The sequence below is a fragment of the Callorhinus ursinus genome, unplaced genomic scaffold, assembly GCF_003265705.2.
Source record: "Callorhinus ursinus isolate GAN/ISIS: 27379988/994484 unplaced genomic scaffold, GSC_fseal_2.0 scaffold36, whole genome shotgun sequence".
Lineage (NCBI taxonomy): Eukaryota > Metazoa > Chordata > Mammalia > Carnivora > Otariidae > Callorhinus > Callorhinus ursinus.
In genome coordinates this window covers 6,276,535-6,296,342 of record NW_027397098.1, presented here as the reverse complement: position 1 = coordinate 6,296,342, position 19,808 = coordinate 6,276,535, and the positions used below count along the sequence as shown (strand labels likewise).

The 19,808-nt window shown below is 38.9% G+C and overlaps 1 long non-coding RNA gene across 1 annotated transcript; it reads left to right on the top strand.

Moving 5' to 3' along the window:
- The first annotated feature begins 3,615 nt into the window (after positions 1-3,615).
- On the top strand, positions 3,616-4,986 carry LOC112810003 (uncharacterized). The gene is made up of 2 exons (XR_003204721.1): positions 3,616-3,724; positions 4,589-4,986. It is a non-coding gene; the product is annotated as an uncharacterized lncRNA (long non-coding RNA).
- Positions 4,987-19,808: the final 14,822 nt, after the last annotated feature.

Here is a 19,808-nt window from a genome sequence, read left to right as displayed (position 1 = left end):
TCAAATTGTTCCAGACTTTGCCATGAGGAACTTCTTAGGGTGGACTCATTGGTCCTCCAAACATGCCCCCATCTGTTTTGGAGCAATTGCCACTTATGACACCACAAGATGTTTCAGGTTCTTCTCGTATTTCTCTACTCCAACCCTGGAACGAACCACATCTCCAAGGAGCCCTGGTCTCTTTCATTGGAAAATAGTGTTTAGAAACCAAAATCTAGACCCAAGGTATGCAATTACTACTGAAAAATCATTGTATCTAGGACCTCTGAGCAGAAGGGGCTAGTAAATATATGTACGTATATCAACCCACACATACACACTAACAGCTGTAATTCTATATCCATCTGTTTTCAGAGAGAGAGAGAAAGAGATTCCAATCCAATACCATAGGTTCATTTTCACCTTCCTTATGACTTCTTTCTAGCAGTGAAGAACCTAGTCTTCGTTATCTATGATGTATTTACTTATTTTTTCAATCCTAATATACATATAAAGTAGTTATAACCCATAACCCTGTGACAAATTTAATAATTGAATTTGTATACAGTTGTCTGTGTGTATGTGTTTTGTCTTTGGATTTATAGCATTTAATCATAATATTGTTTCCCGAAGTTATTTTGGTTAGTTTTTTTTCTTCCCTACCCCCTTCAGTGTTGTTCTGTCACCAATTCATAATCCATTTTTAGGTTCACTTGGTTTTGTTAATATTTAATTTTGGGCTTTCCACACATCTTGTTTTCTTATTCTTGATTTTCTTGGCTATGTGAAATGAAACTGCAGTTCTGAGAGTTAGAGCTATACAACAAGGTATGCTCAGAAAAGTGTTAATCCCTCCTTATCAGACTGCTCCATTCCCATTCTCCCTCACCCTTTCCCACCCACCCTCTGCTGGGAAACCAGTCTCTTCAGTTTCTTTTCTGTATTTCTTGTGCACAAATAAGCAAATACATGTGCATTTTCTTACATGGTGGTGGCATACTATAGATTCTATTTTGCGTTTTGTTCTTTTCACTTAACAATATATTCTGGAAATTTCCTCATACCAGTTCACAGAAATCCCCCTCGTTTTCTCTCTTGTGCTGCTATACAATAGTTTATTCAATGATTCTCCTATGTATGTGTATTTAGGGTTTTTTTTTTTTCATTATTTTGCAACTGCAAGCAATGCTATAAGGAATAATCTTACGCACACATCTATTTACCTATTGTTTTAGATGCATCTGCCTAGAAAGTTAAACCCTTGGGTCAAAAGATAAAAGTGCATATGTAGCTTTGATAGGTATTGCCAAATCCCGTGTAGAACTTTTTTTTTCAGTTTACATTCCTACTCGTAATGTGTGACAACAGGCTGTGTTATTATGTTTTTTAATCTCTGCTAATTTGATAGGTGAGAAATATATTTATTTTTTCATTAAAATTTAAGATTACACTCTAAAGATACTGATGTTTTTCCATATGTTTAAGAACCTTTTCATATACATTTCATGAATTCTCTGGATCTTTTCCCATTTTTCTACTGTTTTTTATCCTTTGTCTCTCAAGTTTTTAAAAGTGCTTTATATATTAGGGACATTTGCCCTTTGTCTATGATATATGTTATAAATATTGTCTCCAGGTTTATCAGGGTTTTTTTTGATACTATTTATAAGAGGTTTCTACCATGTAAAATATTTCCATTGTTATGTAAGAGATGTTAATCTCTTATTACCTCCGGATTTTAAGACATAGTTTAAAAGCCTTTCCCTGCCCCAAGGTTAAGGAGGAATTCACCCATATTTTCTTCCAGTGCTTGTATGGTTTCCTTCTTACACTTAGGTCCTTAATCAAGTTAATGTTTATTCCTATGTATGGCCACACACCCGCTTCTCTCTACCATCTCTTTGCAAGAACATTTTCACTCAGGTGAAGTCAACTAGGAATAAATCAGGTTGGAGGAAAGAGGTAGCATTCAGTTATCCACGGAGAAAGAGGAAAGCTTTAACTAGAAATGGCGGGAGGCACAGCCAGTTCTTGTCATGGTTTCCGGTATGGCTTGGTCTCCACCTGCCGCTGTAGCTTCATCTCTCCACAACCAGGGCTAAATGTTCTCTCCCCTAGCCAGGGTCTTGTATCTCACTGCAAATGTACATTAAGACAGGATTTATGATCTGCTTTAGCAAAAAAAAGAACAGAAACGAAACAAAACAAAAGAACAGGAGTGTGGCAACTTCCTACAAAGGGGAGATTCAAGTTTGTGTTCTTTGAAGCTGGAATCTTAACTTCGTGGTGAAGCCTTCTAAAAGTTACATCATAGGCATTTCTGACTTTGCTCTCATGGTAGCCATTGCTACTTGCATTTATTCATCAACTTAATACTTTTTGAGTACCTACTCTGTGCCCAAGACTGCTTCCATTTCTGGGTAAATGGTGAAGAAAATAGTCTTGTTTTTCAGGGAGTTTACCTCCTACTTTAGAAAATATGTCCACAGTCTATAGATCCCTGTGATCCCATAATAGCCTTAGTCTTTACCCAAAAACAGTTCCTCCAAACTTGGAAAGTACCCAAGGATGCTCCCTGTGATTTATTGTGTGAATGCAGCTGGCTCTCTCCATTGGAATGAGGGGCGGTCTTTAGAAGCAAAGCAAGCTTCTTTGGATTAGGAGAAATTGGAGCATTTTTGATGAAAACCTAAAATGACAAGTTGCAGGTTATACACAATAATACACTTTTTCTGCAAAGTGTTTCATGCTATGCAGCTAGATAAAGGACTGCCCTTTGAGAAACAGAGAATAGCTCTAATCTCTAAATGGCTACGTACAGTTGGGTCTTTATCACCCCTGATGAGAAGACACCATCTGCTCAAACTCACATTTGAGGATTCCCTCACTCACAGGCAACTTATAAGTGCAATGAATTTTTTAATTGGAAAATACTGCTATTCCATTTTGTCTATTTCCCGCTCATTTATTTAATGCAAAAGCAGCATCTATATCTTAGTGATGTTTCATTCCTGTTGTTTATTCCACAAATGAAGTCTTAATCCTCTTTGTGACATCTTAACCCATAAGTGGTTGCTATGGAAATGATTAGAATGTCACACACACAAAGGATAATTACCTTTGGTTAGGTACCATTCAGACCATATAAACTCTTAAAAGGCACTATTTAAGGCAAATGTTCCAGTGAGAAACTAGGGAAAAAATAGATTTCTAGAAGCATAAATATATAGATATACAGTAGTCCCCCCTTATCCCTGGGGGATACATTCCAAGACCCCCAATGAATGCCTGAAGTGACAAATAATACCAAACCCTATATATACTATACATACCTATGATAGAGTTTAATTTATAAACTAGATGCAGTAAGAGATTAAAACAATAAGTAATAACAAGATAGAACAATTAAAACAATATACGAATACAAGTTATGTGGAATCTCTCTCACTTGAAGTATATAATTGTACTGCACTCACCCTTTTTGTGAAGATGCATCATGATAAAATGCCTACATGATGAGATGAAGTGAGATGAATGATGCAAGCATTGTGATGTAGCATTAGGCTACTATTGACCCTCTGACCATACATCAGAAGGAGGGTCATCCACTTCAAGAATGCCATTGACCAGGGATAACTGAAACCCTGGAAATCAAAACAGGGGATAAGGGGTTCTACTGGAAGTGAAATGACTCCAGTTCAGCATCGTTGGTCATCTTTGATAGTTAAAGATGTGAAATACAGAGGTAAAATTTTTCTTAGTATCCCTTTTCCTTCTTCACACTCATTGGGTTCCACACAGTTTTTTTTTTTTTAATCTATTTGTTCGTAAGTGGACTTTTCCCAAGTAATTTGGTGAGACTGTTTTACAAATATCTGATGCAGTGAAAATGATCCAAAACTGCTCAAAGAAGCTCTAAAATCTCAAGTCCACATAAGGAAGTGCAAATGTTATTAGCTCACTCTACCACCTGTATCATGAGAATAGCATTAGAAGTCACAATCTCTTCTAAACACATATTTTCTCTCCCATTGAGCTTTAAAAAGATCAGTGTTATTTTGCATCCTAAATCATTCAAATGCATATAATTTCAGTGCCTGGAGATGTTAGGTGTAATTATTCACATTTGCAAAAACAAGGAGAAATCTTTTGGTCATAAATTAGCAGTAATAGGACATGCAGTTTAGTATTTATTTATATTAGCGCATTTCTAAAGTGTTTAACTAGTACTTTTACAAAGCAATTCCCTATAATATCTACTTGTTCCCAATTAAGGAAAAGTTGACACAAGTGATTATATTGATCCTATGCCATACCAGACTTCTCTAGCAAGTGAACACCACTGTGGGTGGCCCACATACCTTGTCGTGTCCAACCAAGAATGTCCCACCCTCCATGTCAATTACCAAAAGCCTCTGCAATGAAAAGACGTTGCATTTTTTTACTTCAAAACATATGTTTATATCTGTGCCTGTTATACTAGAAAAATTATTCTCCTATTTTTTTTCAGCAAGCATCCATTGAGTATCTGAGTTGGGCCCTTTCCAATCTGACATTAAATTAGCCAATACTGCCATTAATTTTTTTCTCCCTCGTATTCTGACTATAGGATCAAGATCTGTTAAGTCACAGGGAAGCTCTGTGTGAAGAGGCAGGATCTCTTCCTGCCTAAATCCACTCTAAACCAGAAGCCAGTTAGCAACCTTCCCCTGTTTCCATTTTACCAAACTTTCCTGGCATGTGAGGTTCACAAATGAGATTTGCAAAACAGCCCATGCAGAGCCAGACATCCTGGACGTAACCAGAGCACCAAGGCTCAGAAAAGCCAACTCAGAGACATGACTGTTAGTTTATTCCTGTGGGAAAAGCTCCTTCCCTAAAAGATACGCGGAATGTGCTTGCTGTCAAATCCGTCAAAACTATGCCATGTAAAGCTATAGGGGAAAAAAAAAAAAAAAAACCTCTGATAAAAACTGAAGAGACATTTGCAAAGAGGCCTGTTTTGCAGACATGGCCTACTTGTGATTCTTTTTTCCATCATCACTCAACAAGCAAGAAGTTAGAGGACCGGCGTTAGGACTCATGTGCACGATAACATTCTGTTGGTCAAAACTGCTGCTTCAGCACCTGGCTCGCTCACTGAATCATTTTCCTTTCTTGACTCATATCTCTTTGTATGATTTTCAAGGCAGTTTTCTAGTCCATGTGAATTTGTTCAATCTCTTCTCCTAGATCCATGTAAACATTTTCACATGTTCATCCAAATTCTTCCCTTCGTCCGCACCCCTACTGAGCTGTCTTTGAAGTGGAGAACTTGGCAGATCCTTCCCGGGAAAGCAGCATGCTTCCTCCTGGGGGTTTGAGTTGTGTGTTGTGTTTAACCTCCTCTTAACTGGCCTGCTTGCCAATAGTTAGTATAATTGTAAACCAGTTCCATTCCCCTCCAGCGGGTCTATCTATCCCCGCAAAGACCACCTACCTTCATTCTGCTTCACTACTTGTGGATTCTTTTTTGCTCGTGTCTGTCTAATGGAGGATGACCCCTCTAAAGAGACCAGGGAACTAGCTGATCATCAACACTCCCTATCTTCCACCTTGACGTAGGTATCTTTGGGTAAGTCGCATACTCCTTGGTAAATCCTCAATACTCCCGTACTTGAACGAGACTGATAATCTGTTCTTCCCATCCATGTTGTGCTACAGGAGGGTTAAACATTTTTTAATGTTGTCTGCATCTTGTTGATATTATTTCCTGCCTGTCATTTGGACTGGGTGACATAGAGATGCAAACGAACATTCTAAACGATAGTGTCCCTATTTGCATTTTTGCCTGATTAGTAATTCCCCAAACTGCTTAGCTGCGGCCTGTGTCATTTCTCATTTTAATTAGATGGCCAGTCCAGGGCATGAATTCTTGCGTTGCCTAAATCTTCACCATTCATCTAAGGCAAATCAGCTGTCCTGCCTTTCACTGCTTTCGTTCACTGTCTTACTTTTAAATCCTGCAGCAGGATTTGTTATTATGAAAACCGAATAGTCTGTGTTCTTTGAGGGCAACAAGTAAATCTGCAGAAAATCAGAGAACGTGGACAATATTGACACAGACTTTAAAAACCAGATGTTTAATGTTCAATTATGCATTTATTTGGCAAAATGTGCTATAATCACTCTCTCTGCATATGGAGAATTTAAAAATTTCACTGGTGCTAGCAGCCTCTCAGAAAGAGGTTGTGTTAAATCGGCTCAGCCAAAAAAAAAAAAAAAGAGAGAGAGAGAGAGAGTGACCTCGCTTTGGAATTGATTAGCCATCTGATAAGAGTTCTAAATCAAAAATTGTAGACGTTTAAGTGAATTATCTTAACTTTAGCTTCTGAATGAGGCTAAACCCAAGAAATAAGTCCCAGTGCGTATTGTCAGAGAGAATCCTTACTGTCTTTCTGTCCTCTCTGTGTTGAACACTCAGCAGAAACCAGCAATCACTGTGAGTCCATTTCTTGATTTTCTTACACCTGTTACTAAATCTCTTAGGCCTCAAAACTGGAGATTTGGATGGTATTGGCTTTAGAGTTGCTATTCTTAGTAAAAATTAATAAAATAAAATAATTATATCATGAAATGATTACAATGATAATTGAAACACCTCAAGGGCAACAAAGTAGATAAGTGCGCTATCACCACAGAACCATGCTCCTTAGGATCATTATAAGCAGAGCCCTGCCTTGGCAGTATGGCCAGGTGTGCGATGAGAAGTAGGAGAGAAGTCAACAGTTAGGTTCATGTCTAAGGGAGAGCTGGGTGGTCGAAGTGTAACATAGGCTGTAGGATATGGCCACCTTGAAGAAAGAGCTTAGAAACCATTTGTTGAACTTATTAAACACTCATCAAGGCATGCCTGGGTGGCTTAGTCGGTTAAGCATCTGCCTTTGGCTCAGGTCATGATCCCAGGGTCCTGGGATCAAGCCCCACATTGGGCTCCCTGCTCAGCGGGGAGCCAGCTTCTCCCTCTGCCTGCTGCTTCCCCTGCTTTGTGCTCTCTCTCTCTCTCTCTCAAATAAACAAATAAAATCTTAAAAGAAAACAAACACTCATCAAGAGTTTTCTCAGGGATAGAATTCTTTCAGGGAGCTTTGAAAAAATACTGAACTGGTTCCTGGGATTGCCCAGCTAGGAAAAGATGCATTCTTTGGGATCCTGTAAGCCGGGGGACCTGTAAATGGAGATTATTCTAAGTTATCCCCAAACCATCCCAGAGTGATGGATCCTAAGGTCATATCTCTCCTTTCAAATATCCCTGAAGGGTCCACTATGTGCCACACACTGTGCTAGGCAGTGAGTAAAACCCTATAAATAAAATAGGTAGTATGGCCTTTGTTTTCTTGTAGTCTTCATTGAGTGAGAAAGACAAAGGAAAAATAAAAATAAATGTATTTGTAAATGATGGTCCATGCGGTGAAGGAAATACAAAAGGCACATTGACAGAGAGTGGTGAGTGTTAGAGCAGGTGGGATAGGCTCAGAGCTGAAGTGTACGAAGAACCCAGCTTTGTGAAGGGCAACAGGGAAGGGGAGACAAATACAGAACACGAAGGGACAGTGGAAGCGGATACCCTGAGGACGAGACACGTTGGACTCTCCACAGAACCTACAAAAGGGTCTGTGGCAGGGGGAAGTTCAGGTAGTGCCTTGTGAATCCTGGTAAAGGCGTCTGAGTTTGCATGTTATGTTCAAAGGGCTGCAAATGTATTTTAAAACATGTCTGTGTGAAAGAGGTCAGTAGTAGAAGTGGGAAGACCAGAAAGAAGGGCTCACCATGAAGCGATGGTGGCTCGGACCAGGGTGGTGGCTGCAGCGGTGGCTAGAAGATGGGTTGGAAGGGCTGGTTCTGGACAGGAAGCAACGAGACTTACTGGGGGGTGGGGGGGTGGGGGAGATGAACGTGTGGAGGATGGTTCCCCACTTTCTGGTTTGACACAACATGTGAGTCATGGTCCGATTTGCTGAGATGGGGAGGAGGGAGAGAGATATAGGTGGTGTTTTGTTGGTTTTATGGGAGATTCATGGCAGTTATGATGAGTTTAGCATGTGGGCGTGTTAAGTTTGAAATGCCTGTAGGACAACCAAGTGAAATGTCCAACAGATGCTTGGATACTCAGTTTACAAGGATTTATTGACGGCCCACTCAGTGCCAAGTGCTGTTCTATTATAGAATATAAGTGATTCTGGATCTAGGGGAAGTTTGGGCTGGATATAAAATCGACTTGGAGCTGCTCTCAGAGCTGGCTTCGTTACAGAAGGTGCGTTGCCTTCCACTGTCCTCCACGAGGCTGTATCATGAGACAGACACATCACGACAAGCTGACAGTGCTCCTAAGGAAGGAATTAAATTACAGCTTCATATCCTATCCATCAAATTGTGGATGTCACCGGAGTGAGAGGAATCCATCAACAATGTTTACTAATAATCCGTGTGCAAAGAATATTACCATTTATTTATAATAGCAAAATATTGATACAATCTACATGTCTGACCCCGAAGAAAAGGTTGAATAGGATATAGTCACAGAAAGGAATGTTAAGTGGTCATTGTAAATAATGGTTTTGAAAAATATCTAATGACATGAAATAGTATTTGAAATGTCTAAGTGAAAAGTAGGCCACCAGGGCACATTGGTAGGATAACCCTAGTATTCTTTACTTTTTTTTAAAGATTTTATTTATTTGTTTGACAGAGAGAGAGATAGCAAGAGAGGGAATACAAGCAGGGGGAGTGGGAGAGGGAGAAGCAGGCTTCCCGCTGAGCTGGGAGCCCGATGTGGGACTCGATCCCAGGACCCTGGGATCATGACCTGAGCCGAAGGCAGACGCTTAACGACTGAGCCACCCAGATGCCCCAACCCTAGCATTCTTTAAAGACTGAAAGTAATCCATGCATCTAAAAAAAGACGAAGGAAATTAGTAAATATGTCAGTTATGGCTATCAGTAAATGATGAGACTTAAAGTGAGTTTCATATTTTCTCTATGCTTTTAAGTGTTTTTAAATGTTTTATAAAGAACCTCCCCCACAGTTCTAAATTAAAGGTGGTGGTAATTCCCTACAAGAAAAGGGGACCATGACAGGAGCGTTGGGGAATTAGGAGGAGCATGTACATATGACCCCTATCCCTAAGTGAAATGTATAGAATGGATCTATGAAAAACAGGGCCATTACTTTCTCTTAAGTCGCTGAAAAGATCAATACTTTTATTATTTGTAGCCAGTGTATCACATGGACAGGCTCATGGGGAAAATGTGCAGAAGAGTGGAGAGAGATTCTGAGCAAAGGCAGGCAAATGAGACAAGTAAAATTGTTCTTGTTAACAAACATTTATTGCGCACTTACTATGTGTCAGGCACTCTTAAGTATTTTACATTTAAGAATGACACTTGCAGAAGGTTAAATTTATACTGGATTAATTTGGGTTAAATACTATCACTTTCCCCTTAAATGCTCTAATATAAATTAAGAAGTTGGAAAACTTTAATTACTAAACAAATACATACATGCAAATATATGTGTGTGCATGCATGTATGTATGTTCCATCTTCATATAAAGTCAATTAAGTTAGATGAAGTTAAAATTTAATTAAAACAAAACAAAACAAAATTTAATTAAAACTTTTTGTCACTAATTCTAGCCCCAGTGATAAGGTGAAAGAATATAACGGTTGTCACCTGTCTGTTGACTTATCATTAATTAAAGCTCAGCTGGTAAAGGTGTCCTTGAAACTGATGTGGTGAGACACTGCTCCAATGTAGTTGCCATGGGTGCAGATAGTGAGGTCCCCAGAGTCACCAAATCCAGTCCATTCTTATTCCAACTTAGACACTAGCATCTGTAAAATCCAAATCCCTTTGTTAAAGCAGATCTAAAGACCTACGAAAATAACAAACGTCACTTCTCAAAATAATTGTTCCAGGATTTCAAAATGTTTCAGAGATGTCTAGAAATCCCTGAATATTCCTTATGCTCTTAGTAGAATCCAGTAGGCTTAAGATCCCATTGTTCTAACAATATCTCCTTCTCTGAGACATATTGGAGTGTTGGGCTTGTGCCAAATCTTTCCATAATCTTGGTTTGGGCGTCTGTTTATAAAGCAGATTTTCTGGTAGCCCCTCCCCCTGTCCTTTTGTTTAAAAATAACTATCACTGTTGGGGCGCCTGGGTGGCTCAATCGGTTAAGCATCTGACTCTTGACTTTGGCTCAGGTTGTGATCTCTGGGTTGAGGGATCCAGCCCCACACCAGGCTCACATGCTGGGTGTGGAGCCTGCTTGGGATTCTCTCTCTCTCTCTCTCTCTTCCTCTGCCCCTCCACCCCCCCAAAAAAAGTATCACTGCCAATTCTATCAAATGGAGTGACTGTCCAGTGTCCTATGAGGATGTTTGCTTTAAAGCATGGTCAGTGGACTCTAGTCCAGAGATAGAGGAGTGAACGTTCTGAAAAGTAAAAGAACAAAATTCTGATTCAGATATAGACCTGCATCTGAGGCAGAATCAAATTTGCCTCTGAGAGTCACAGAATTATAATGTAACTCCTTCAGGGCAAAATAGACCACCATTAACAAAGCCATTATACGTATCAGCCACTTTGTAATTCCATCCAGATGGTGCCTTTTGCCTTTTTCTTCCACAGTTCCTTTGAATAGAGCTTCATGCTGATGAGGCAAAGCATTGTACTCAGTCTTAATATTGATCTGTCAAATTACCTTTCCTTGGGGCTGTAAATTTCATGACTAAGCTTTATTAGTTATTACCCTATGCTCACGAAGGAGTAAGGTGAAAACAGAGATGAATCAGCACAAATCTTGTACTGGTTTTGGAAACATAGCTTAATATTATGCTTTAATGAGTTTGACTTATATATCATTGGAGATTTTATATATATATATATATATATACACAGATATATGTATATATATTAATGTATGTATCATTTCCAATTTGTGAGTGGAAATTTTTTAAAAATTGAGTGAGAAGTTAAATACTCCAGTGTGGTTTCCAGCACTAATGTATTCATTTGTTGCCAAGCACTACTGACCTCTTCTTGTTTGATTAAAGTTTAAAATGCATTCCCAAGTCAAGCGGACCAATATCCTTTCTGCAAAAAATGTGCATATAACAACAAATTATGACCTGCTTAGGTCATTGAATTGATGAAGGTGAAGTTTTACCTAACCTACTGATGTGCTAACTGAAAACAGACAAGTGGATGCAGAGAAGTGTTGCTTTTCAGCATTTACAACAACAGGGCTTGTGCCAAAGCCAAATCCTGGTTCCACTTGACTTGTACTCCTTATGGGAGAGAGTCTAGTCCTGTAATCCAGCCCATGGATATTCCCTGGAGGTTTTCCGTCACTATCAACAATTGCTAATCTATTCATCATGTTGTGGAATATTCTTTGCACTGGAAAATGCCACTAGGAACATCTGAACAGCTGGAGCTCTTAAATAAAGTTGGTTCTAGAAATATGACGTGGCAGAAGTGAGCTGCTTTGGTGTTTCTTTGTGTTTCAAGAGATTTCTGGAGATCCAAAAGAATTTAGGCTATAAAATTCACTGATACTACCCAGGAGGAAAAAGTGCTGGCCCAAAAATATTTCTACCATGATGACATTAAAAATGAAACACTGAGAAATACTGAGTCTCAGAATTATTCTAGTAGTAATCCCTGACTCAGGAGAATCTAGTTAACATATTAACAAACCAACACATAAATATGTTAACATGCATTACAATTGTCCGTAAACATTACATAATGTACCTAAAGACAGTGTTTTTCAACTGATATGACCCATCAGTGTTATGGGTTGTAACCTTTCCTTGTTTATTTTTCAATGAGCGATACTATAAAATAAAAAATTATCTGACTGCATCTCATATTCAAAAGGCAAGTATGGCTTAGTGAAATATCTGACTTTGTGCATATTTGTGCATATTTAGTGGGTTTGTGTATAATGTCACAATGTGAAACAAAATTTAAATCCAATATCATAGGAAGTTTATGTCTCTGGAAATAGAGGGTCACACTTTTTAAAATTCCTTACTAAACTGAATTCCAATTTTCAAAGCTCTGTGTGTATGAATGTGCACACAAGGGCAAAGAACAAGAGAATGCTTGGGTTTTTATGCATCCATGGGTATGTATGTGTGTGCATGTGATTCTACAACAAAAGAGCAATTCACAAAAAAAGTCAATAAACACTTTACCACAGAATTCCAACTCTCTCCACCATTCCTCCCTATCCTATCCACTTAGAAGTAGTAGAACATCCGGGACACCTGGGTGGCTCAGTCGGTTAAGCGGCTGCCTTCGGCCTGGGTGATGATCCCACGGTCCTGGGATCGAGTCCCACATCGGGCTCCTTGCTCAGCAAGGAGCCTGCTTCTCCCTCCCTCTCCCTCTGCTTGTGCTCTTTCTGTCAAATAAATAAAATCTTAAAAAAAAAAAAAAGAAGAAGAGGTAGTAGAACATGCTCTTCTCTTGCTCACTGGTAACATTATGGAAATTTGCTAACAAACAGTGTCTTATGAAAAGTGAACACACCCCCCAAAATGAAATGTGATCAGCGATGGGGAAGCCCACCATGTGATTGATTATAGCTTTTATTCCTGGGCAACTGATCAAGAGTAGCATTCCTCTTTCTTATATAAAGAAATTCACAAGTCTTTTGGAAAAACTAGGATGAGCAGGTGACTTGCAGCTACAAAATTCTTTGTGATATTCCTACCTTGGGAAAGTAGTCACATGCCCCTGACTTCCCAAATTAAAACTGAAGTTTTATGCAATGGACCATGCAAAGAATATAGGGCCTCCCTGAGGTTATACAAACAATTCCAGAGCAAAACTTAGGGCATCTAGAAAACAGACCACACTGCTTAACATGAATGCTTAATTTGTATTTTCAGTGTATATTTATAGGTAAGGGTTTATTATGAACAGGATGTTCTGCAGATCAAATGCATGGATGTAATTAAATTGCTGCTTGTTGAGACATGTTTTATAGCTCTTATTAGAAGTAAATATAAACAAAGGTTGTTTGGATATTTATGCCTTTTTTAACATTCGACTTGAAAAACATTTTAAATTAACCATTTCACTGGTGAGGCAAAAGTATTCTTATTCATGTTCCTTAAGGTCCTAGAGGAGACATGAAGACAGCAGACCAGCTTCAAGTGATAAACACGAGTGCGCATAATCAATAAAAAAATGACTTCAGAGTGAACTCTGCTATCTCGGAATTTGATGCTATAAGGGTGCCTGGTCCCAGGTCTATTTTTGTTGCTCCTAGGTTCAAGTCTAGATTCTTTAGATGTCTTTTCTTAGACTTCAACCATCTTGCCAAATGTAGATTTGAATTCTACTTGTTCTTTGAAGACCCAAATAACTCTCTGTCATTCCCAAGCCTCTCTGTCTCCCTCTCCTCTCCACAAAGCCTTAAGTCACACAATCCCAAGTTCCTGAGGCACACACTATCTGCTTCAATCAGTTGACAATAAGGATATTTTTCATGTATCACGTTAGTTATTATTGTGTTTTAAAACTTAGATTATTTCTTTCCTTAAATAGATTACTTCCTTCCTGTGAACAGAGACCATCTTCTTTGAGTTCAGAAATGACACTAATCAGTCACTTCCAATTTATTCCAAGATCATGTCTACAAAAGACCAATACTGGGGTGAAAACTTGAAAGAAAAATGAAGAAAAAATAAAGAATGATAAAAGATAGGCATAAAATCTCAAAATGTCTTAAAAATCTTCATATTAGGACATATGAAGAATCAGTAGGTGATTAGCAGATAATCAATACAACTGTTGATCATTTTCACCAGATACTTGGACTTAGAGCATGCATTTCTTCCATACTGGTATTTATCTCCTATTGCCTCTTCTTCATAGTTACTAATACTCCAATTATTTAGATAATATTAGGTATTATTTAGGATGATGCTGGTTGAAAGTAACAGAAAATCCAGTTCAAATTGGCTTCAACAGTAAGGGCATTTATTGGCCCAAAACTTTGGAAATGCAGGGATAGGACAGGCTTCAAGATTTGCCTGAATCTTCTGGTGCCACGTCATTTTCCTGCAATTCATTTGGTTATGCCTTCTTGTGTCTGCTAGCTTTCTCCTCCAGCTGGTCTTGAGATGGAGCAATAGTTCCACACCCAATGTTTGCACAGGACAGATTATTCAAAGGGAAAAGAGAAAGGGTCATCTTTGTAACCTTTCCCAGGACAGCAGGGAAGAGCTCTCCTAAGATGATCCTGCACGTGCATGATGTCCATGAGCCTTTGTTGCCAAATTCTATCACATGACCCCCTCCTACAAACTTAACCAAACCAGTCACACTCACTCTTGGAACTGTGGGTGGGTTCAGACTCACCTGAGACGCCTGAGTTGACTGGAAAGGAAGAAGATACATAAACAAAACTGGGGTTCTCTGGGGAAAAAGAAATGAGAGAAAAGATGCTAAGTAGGCAACTAAGAACAACCACTACTTCAGCTTTTCAAAGGAACCAGTAGAACCAAAGGCTACCATTCTAATGATCGTCTCTCTGTTGTTCAGTATTAAGATGTGTTAACTCTGTTAAATATAAAATGCTCCCTGGACAAAGAGTCTATTTCCAACAATAATTTTACAGATATATTATTGGAGAAAACTAGTAAATATTTATTTGGGAAGAGTCCATTTCATAGAACATCAAGAATAATTTTTTTTCCCTCTATGCTGTGTACCTAAAAATCGTGCCAGGAACATGGTGTTTCACCAAAAATATTGATGCTGTTTCTTTCCATTTCTATGTAGTTTCTTTTGGAAAAAAGCTATACTTCTCAGGTCACTTAATATTCTGATGGTGAAGATCTTTCAAGGTGCTCAATGTATATTTAAAAATATTTAAGAAAATTTAGCTCACTGATTATTAATGATGGTAGTTAGGTCACTATTGCCATGACAACATTTGATAGTAAGGAAATTTTATCTTCATCATTTCATTCATAAGGAATACAGTAAGACAATACCTCTGCTTGTGAGCATTGGCCCATAATATCTAATAGACCTACCATGAGATATTCAGGATGGAGTCATCATGTTTGGGGTAGAGTTGTTTTTCGTTTTTTTGGGTTGTTTTTTTTTTTTTGTCTCCTGAAAATAATAGTACCCTCATAGTTTTCAGATAGAGAATTTATTTTGACTTCTCCTAAAGTAATATTAAATCTTGATTTATAAAATCCATACTGTATCAAATAGGTTTATTTTCTACTTGTTTAATCATTTTTCACTGAACATCAGAGGCATCTCACAGAAAGTAGATTTCTATTGAATATATCTCTCTGATATGTTGACTTTCAATGGCTCAGTGATATTGATTCAATTACATTAACCAGTGATAAAAATGATATTTTTATTGATTCTTTCATATTTCTTTTCTTGTACTACCACTTCACTGAAATTCATTCATGATTAGTAATTTTCTAAGAATCATCATCCTAGAACAGTGTGAATATCAAGACCCTATAAATCAGATTGACTTAAAGAATCAATAGTTTTGTTAATCATTAGACAAAAGGTCAGTATCTGTAATAAAAACAAAACTTCTCTGAATTCATTGAATTCAGCAATGGCAATGAAGACACAAGCATGTATGTGTGTATGTATCTGTGTATATGAAAGGCCATAAAATCAAAGAGGCAAATGGCTGAAAAAGAAAAAGAAATGATGAAGAAACATAAAAGATATTCAAAAGCCTAAGAATAAAAATACTAGTGAGATCGACTATGAACTACTTTCTAAAACCATAAGAAGCTTATTGTGAAATATATAGTTTGAAGGGATTGAATATACACCTGTGATACAAAACAGTAATACATTACAGCAAACACTCCTCTTGGCATACAGGTCTTGCCCTTACTATCCTACCATTGAAGTTGTTAGAAGATGATTACATCGTACATCCTTTAAAACTTGTAAAGAATTCTTCTGTAACGAAGCAGCAAAGTTTGTAAACCTGGCTCCTTGTAAAACCAAATTGTTTTGAGCCCCAGGACTTTCTTTCCATTTATTGATGGGTTCAGATGCCTACACTCTATCTACAGGTACCACAAATAAAGTGTTGTTAGCAGTTGAATGATATTGACAGAGCTATCAGCAATCTGCAGATTTTCATTGTGAACTGTGGCATCCCGGAATCAGTTGAAGCAGAAATAATATCTCTGTGTTGAAAGATTGCAAGTTCCTTTTACTGATAGGTGAAGTGCAGGACTGGATATGAGTGACTGAAGAATGCTTTGAGAGGGCAGAAATAACAGCTGGAGTGCTGCCTACAATTGTGGAAGGGAAAACAAGAGGTGGGAAAAGAAAGCCGCCACACTCTCTGCTGTTTGGTATATTAAGCTTCAATTCACCTTGGGTTCTTTATCCAATTTTCATCAGGTTTACCTCTCCACTTTATTCTCTTCAGAGCTCTGTAAGGAATTATCGGCACCACAACCCTTTGGCAACACTTAGTGGGAAGCCCTGGGAGGTCAGCAATATGAGCCAGCGTAATGACATCTTCCTGCCTGGAACAAAGATAGCATTCATCATCATCTAAGTAGACACACGATGCTGCTAGACAGCACTTGAGCCGTGGATTGCCTCAGTGTTCCATATGGAGCCAGCCCTTGTGCCGGTGTCTATGTGGAGTAGGAATCTCAAGGCTGGATAGTGACACTCATGCTCGAACTTCAAGGAAAATTAATGCACTAAATCAGTTGGTTAATTATCTGTATCATTGACCTTGGTACCTTAATGGGAAAAGATAGTTCAGACATTGCATGGTGGTAAACAAAAAATTATAATACAGCATCCACTGCATAATTGACAGACTCGAGCATGTTTTAATAAGGTGGAATGCAATAAGCCACCCAGTCCAAAATAAGAGCCTCTCCTTTTTTCTTCCTTTGTTTTATACATTTCTTGCTCCCCTGGCATATGTGTCTCTGTTTCCCTAAGATCAATGCAATGTGTCCTCTAACTTCATTTGTCTTTTGATTACAACTGCCGTTGTTGAACAAAACTACTTGGATAGCTCTCTCTATTGCCTCCCTGTCAGACAGTCCTCTGAATGTTTTTAACCTTGGCAAAAGCTGGAGTTCTCTTTAGTTGACATGGATCTTTGCTTCATAGTGATAGGAGACATCTAATCCTTGATTGCCTCATAATACTGTTCTTGCCATCCATTCTCTGAGCCTGAGCACAACATATAAATTCATCACTGAAGCCAAATCTCAAAGAGTAATACTCCATGAAATCAAGATGAAATAGGAACTCATAGATGGAGAAGCCAAGCCTAACACACCCATCCTCCATAAAGCAGTGAATATTACCTGAACTCAGTGATCTGATTCAGCAGCCAACAATGGCTCACACAAGGAGTCACCCCCAAGTTGAGCCATGTGGCCCTAGCAACAGATAGGAGAATCACCACTGTGATAGAAGGTCCTTCCAGTGGTTTTAAAAGTCTAAATGTTTACCTTTCCCTTCTCACCAAAAAATGAGTATCAGTATCAGATGCCATGTTTTTCCTGGATATGTATGCCTTTGGAAAACCACAGAGAAGATAAATTATATTCTAGAAAAGAGGGTGCTATTTCTTCTATTTTTTAAGATTTATTTATTTATTTTAGAGAAAGGGTGCAAGAGTGGGGAGGGGCAAAGATTTATTCATTTGGGAGAGAGAGAGGTAGAGAGAGAAGCAGACTCCCCACTGAGCACAGAGCCCAGCATGGGGCTCGATCCCACGACCCTGAGATCATAACCTGAGCCAAAATCAAGAGTCAGACGCTCAACCAACGAAGCCACCCAGGGGCTCTAAGAGTGCTATTCCTGATAGAAATAGTAGCTAAACTAGCCAGGGTTTTACATTTTTTATTACTGTTCTGACTCTCACTCTTCCTGCCCTGGTACATCCAGGCCTCCTCTTTACCTCCCACAATTCTCCCCTTTATCTCTAAGGATGTGGGATGCTAGGAGTTACCTGTGACTGCCTTTTGGACCCCCTACATGATCCAGACCGACACTTGGATGGGGAAGAGATTCCGCTACTGTTACTTGGTTTGGTAGCCGATTGTGTTAGAAGAGCCCGTCATTTCAATGGTTCATCCATTCATTTACTCACAAAATCATTATTCATTTATTCATTAAATGACTCATACTTTATATGAGCCCTGCATCACTTACAAGATGCATATAATTCAGATGGATAAAACTTAGAGTCTGCTAGGGGAGATGGGAATGGAGAAGCACAAGGTGCTTTAAGTACACATACACCTAATCAGGGGACTCGGGAAGATTTCCCAGGGGAAGCGACATGCCAGCTTTGTCCTGAAGGCTGTACAGAACTTGTCCGGGCAAAGTCAGTAAAAGGCCAAGAGTGTTTCTGGCAGAAAGAACAGTATCTGTAATATTCTCGAGGCGGAAAAGAACGCTCTGTGTGAGAGGAATTGAAAAAAAACTCCCAGCAGGGCATAGCGAATGAAAAAGATCGACAAGATATGGCTAATGATGTTGGCAAAGGTCACATCATGCAAGGCTTTGTAGGGCTTGTTAAGGAGTTTGGATTTATCATATGGGCAATGGGAAGCCATAGAAGAATTTTAAGCTGGGTGGTAACATGATTTAATGAGCATTTTAAGCAATCCCTCAGTGCTTTATGGAGTCTGGATTTGGGTGGTGGGAATTTCACAGTCTGCAGATCATCATTTTGGTCAATAGTTCTTACAACATATTATGATACCTGAATTAAGTAACAACAGAAACGGGAAAAAGTAGAGAGCTTCAACAAAAACCTCAGAATTGGAATTGGCTGAAATTGAAGATTCAGGGAAATGTGACGAAAAGGGTGTGAAAGGCAGCTCTCGGGTTCTGACCTAAGTAGTTGAAAGGGTGGCGGTGTCATTTTACGGTTTTTAGGACTATTTGAGGGGGGAATAAATTTGAAGAAAAAGCCTATACATGATTTTTTCGACAGGTGAAATCTTAGGTACCTACCTATGTGAAATCCAAGTAGCCCTGGTAATTAGGTAGTCAGATGTATAAGTTTCTGAAAAGTTGTGATGGTTAATTCTGTGTGTAGACCTGACTGGACCTTTAAGCACCCAGATATCTGTTCAAATGTTATTCTGAGTGTGTATGTAGGGATGTTTTCTGTTTGAGATTAACATTTGAATCGGTAAATTGAGTCAAGCAAATTGCCTTCCCAAATGTGAACTGGCCCCATCTAATCCATGGGAGGTCTGACTAGAATAAGCAGGTTGATCCCCCCCACCATGAGCCAGAGTACCTCCTCCTGCCTGATGGTTTGAACTGGATCTCGGTCTTTTTCATGACTTTGGACTTTTGAACCAAAACATCATGTTGGCTCTGGAGCCTGTTGGCTTTCAGACCAGAGCTTACACCACTGACTTTCCTGGTTTTCAGGTCTTCAGACTGGAACTGGACCTATGCCATTGGTTCTTTCAGGTCTCCAGCTTCCCAATGGCAGATGTGGGCTTCTCAGCCTCCATAATTCCATGAGCCAGTTCCTTATAATAAATGTCTTCCCCTGTGTGTGTGTGTGTGTGTGTGTGTGTGTGTGTGTGTGTGTGTACATATGTATCTTTTGAATTCTGTTTCTCTGGAGAACTCTAATATTAAAGGTATCTGAGTGTGTGATATAAATTGAGAATTCTGAGCATATAGATAATAAATGGAGCCATTGAGACTGATGAGACAGCCTAAAATCAGGAGTGAAAGGAGAGATTCTAAAAC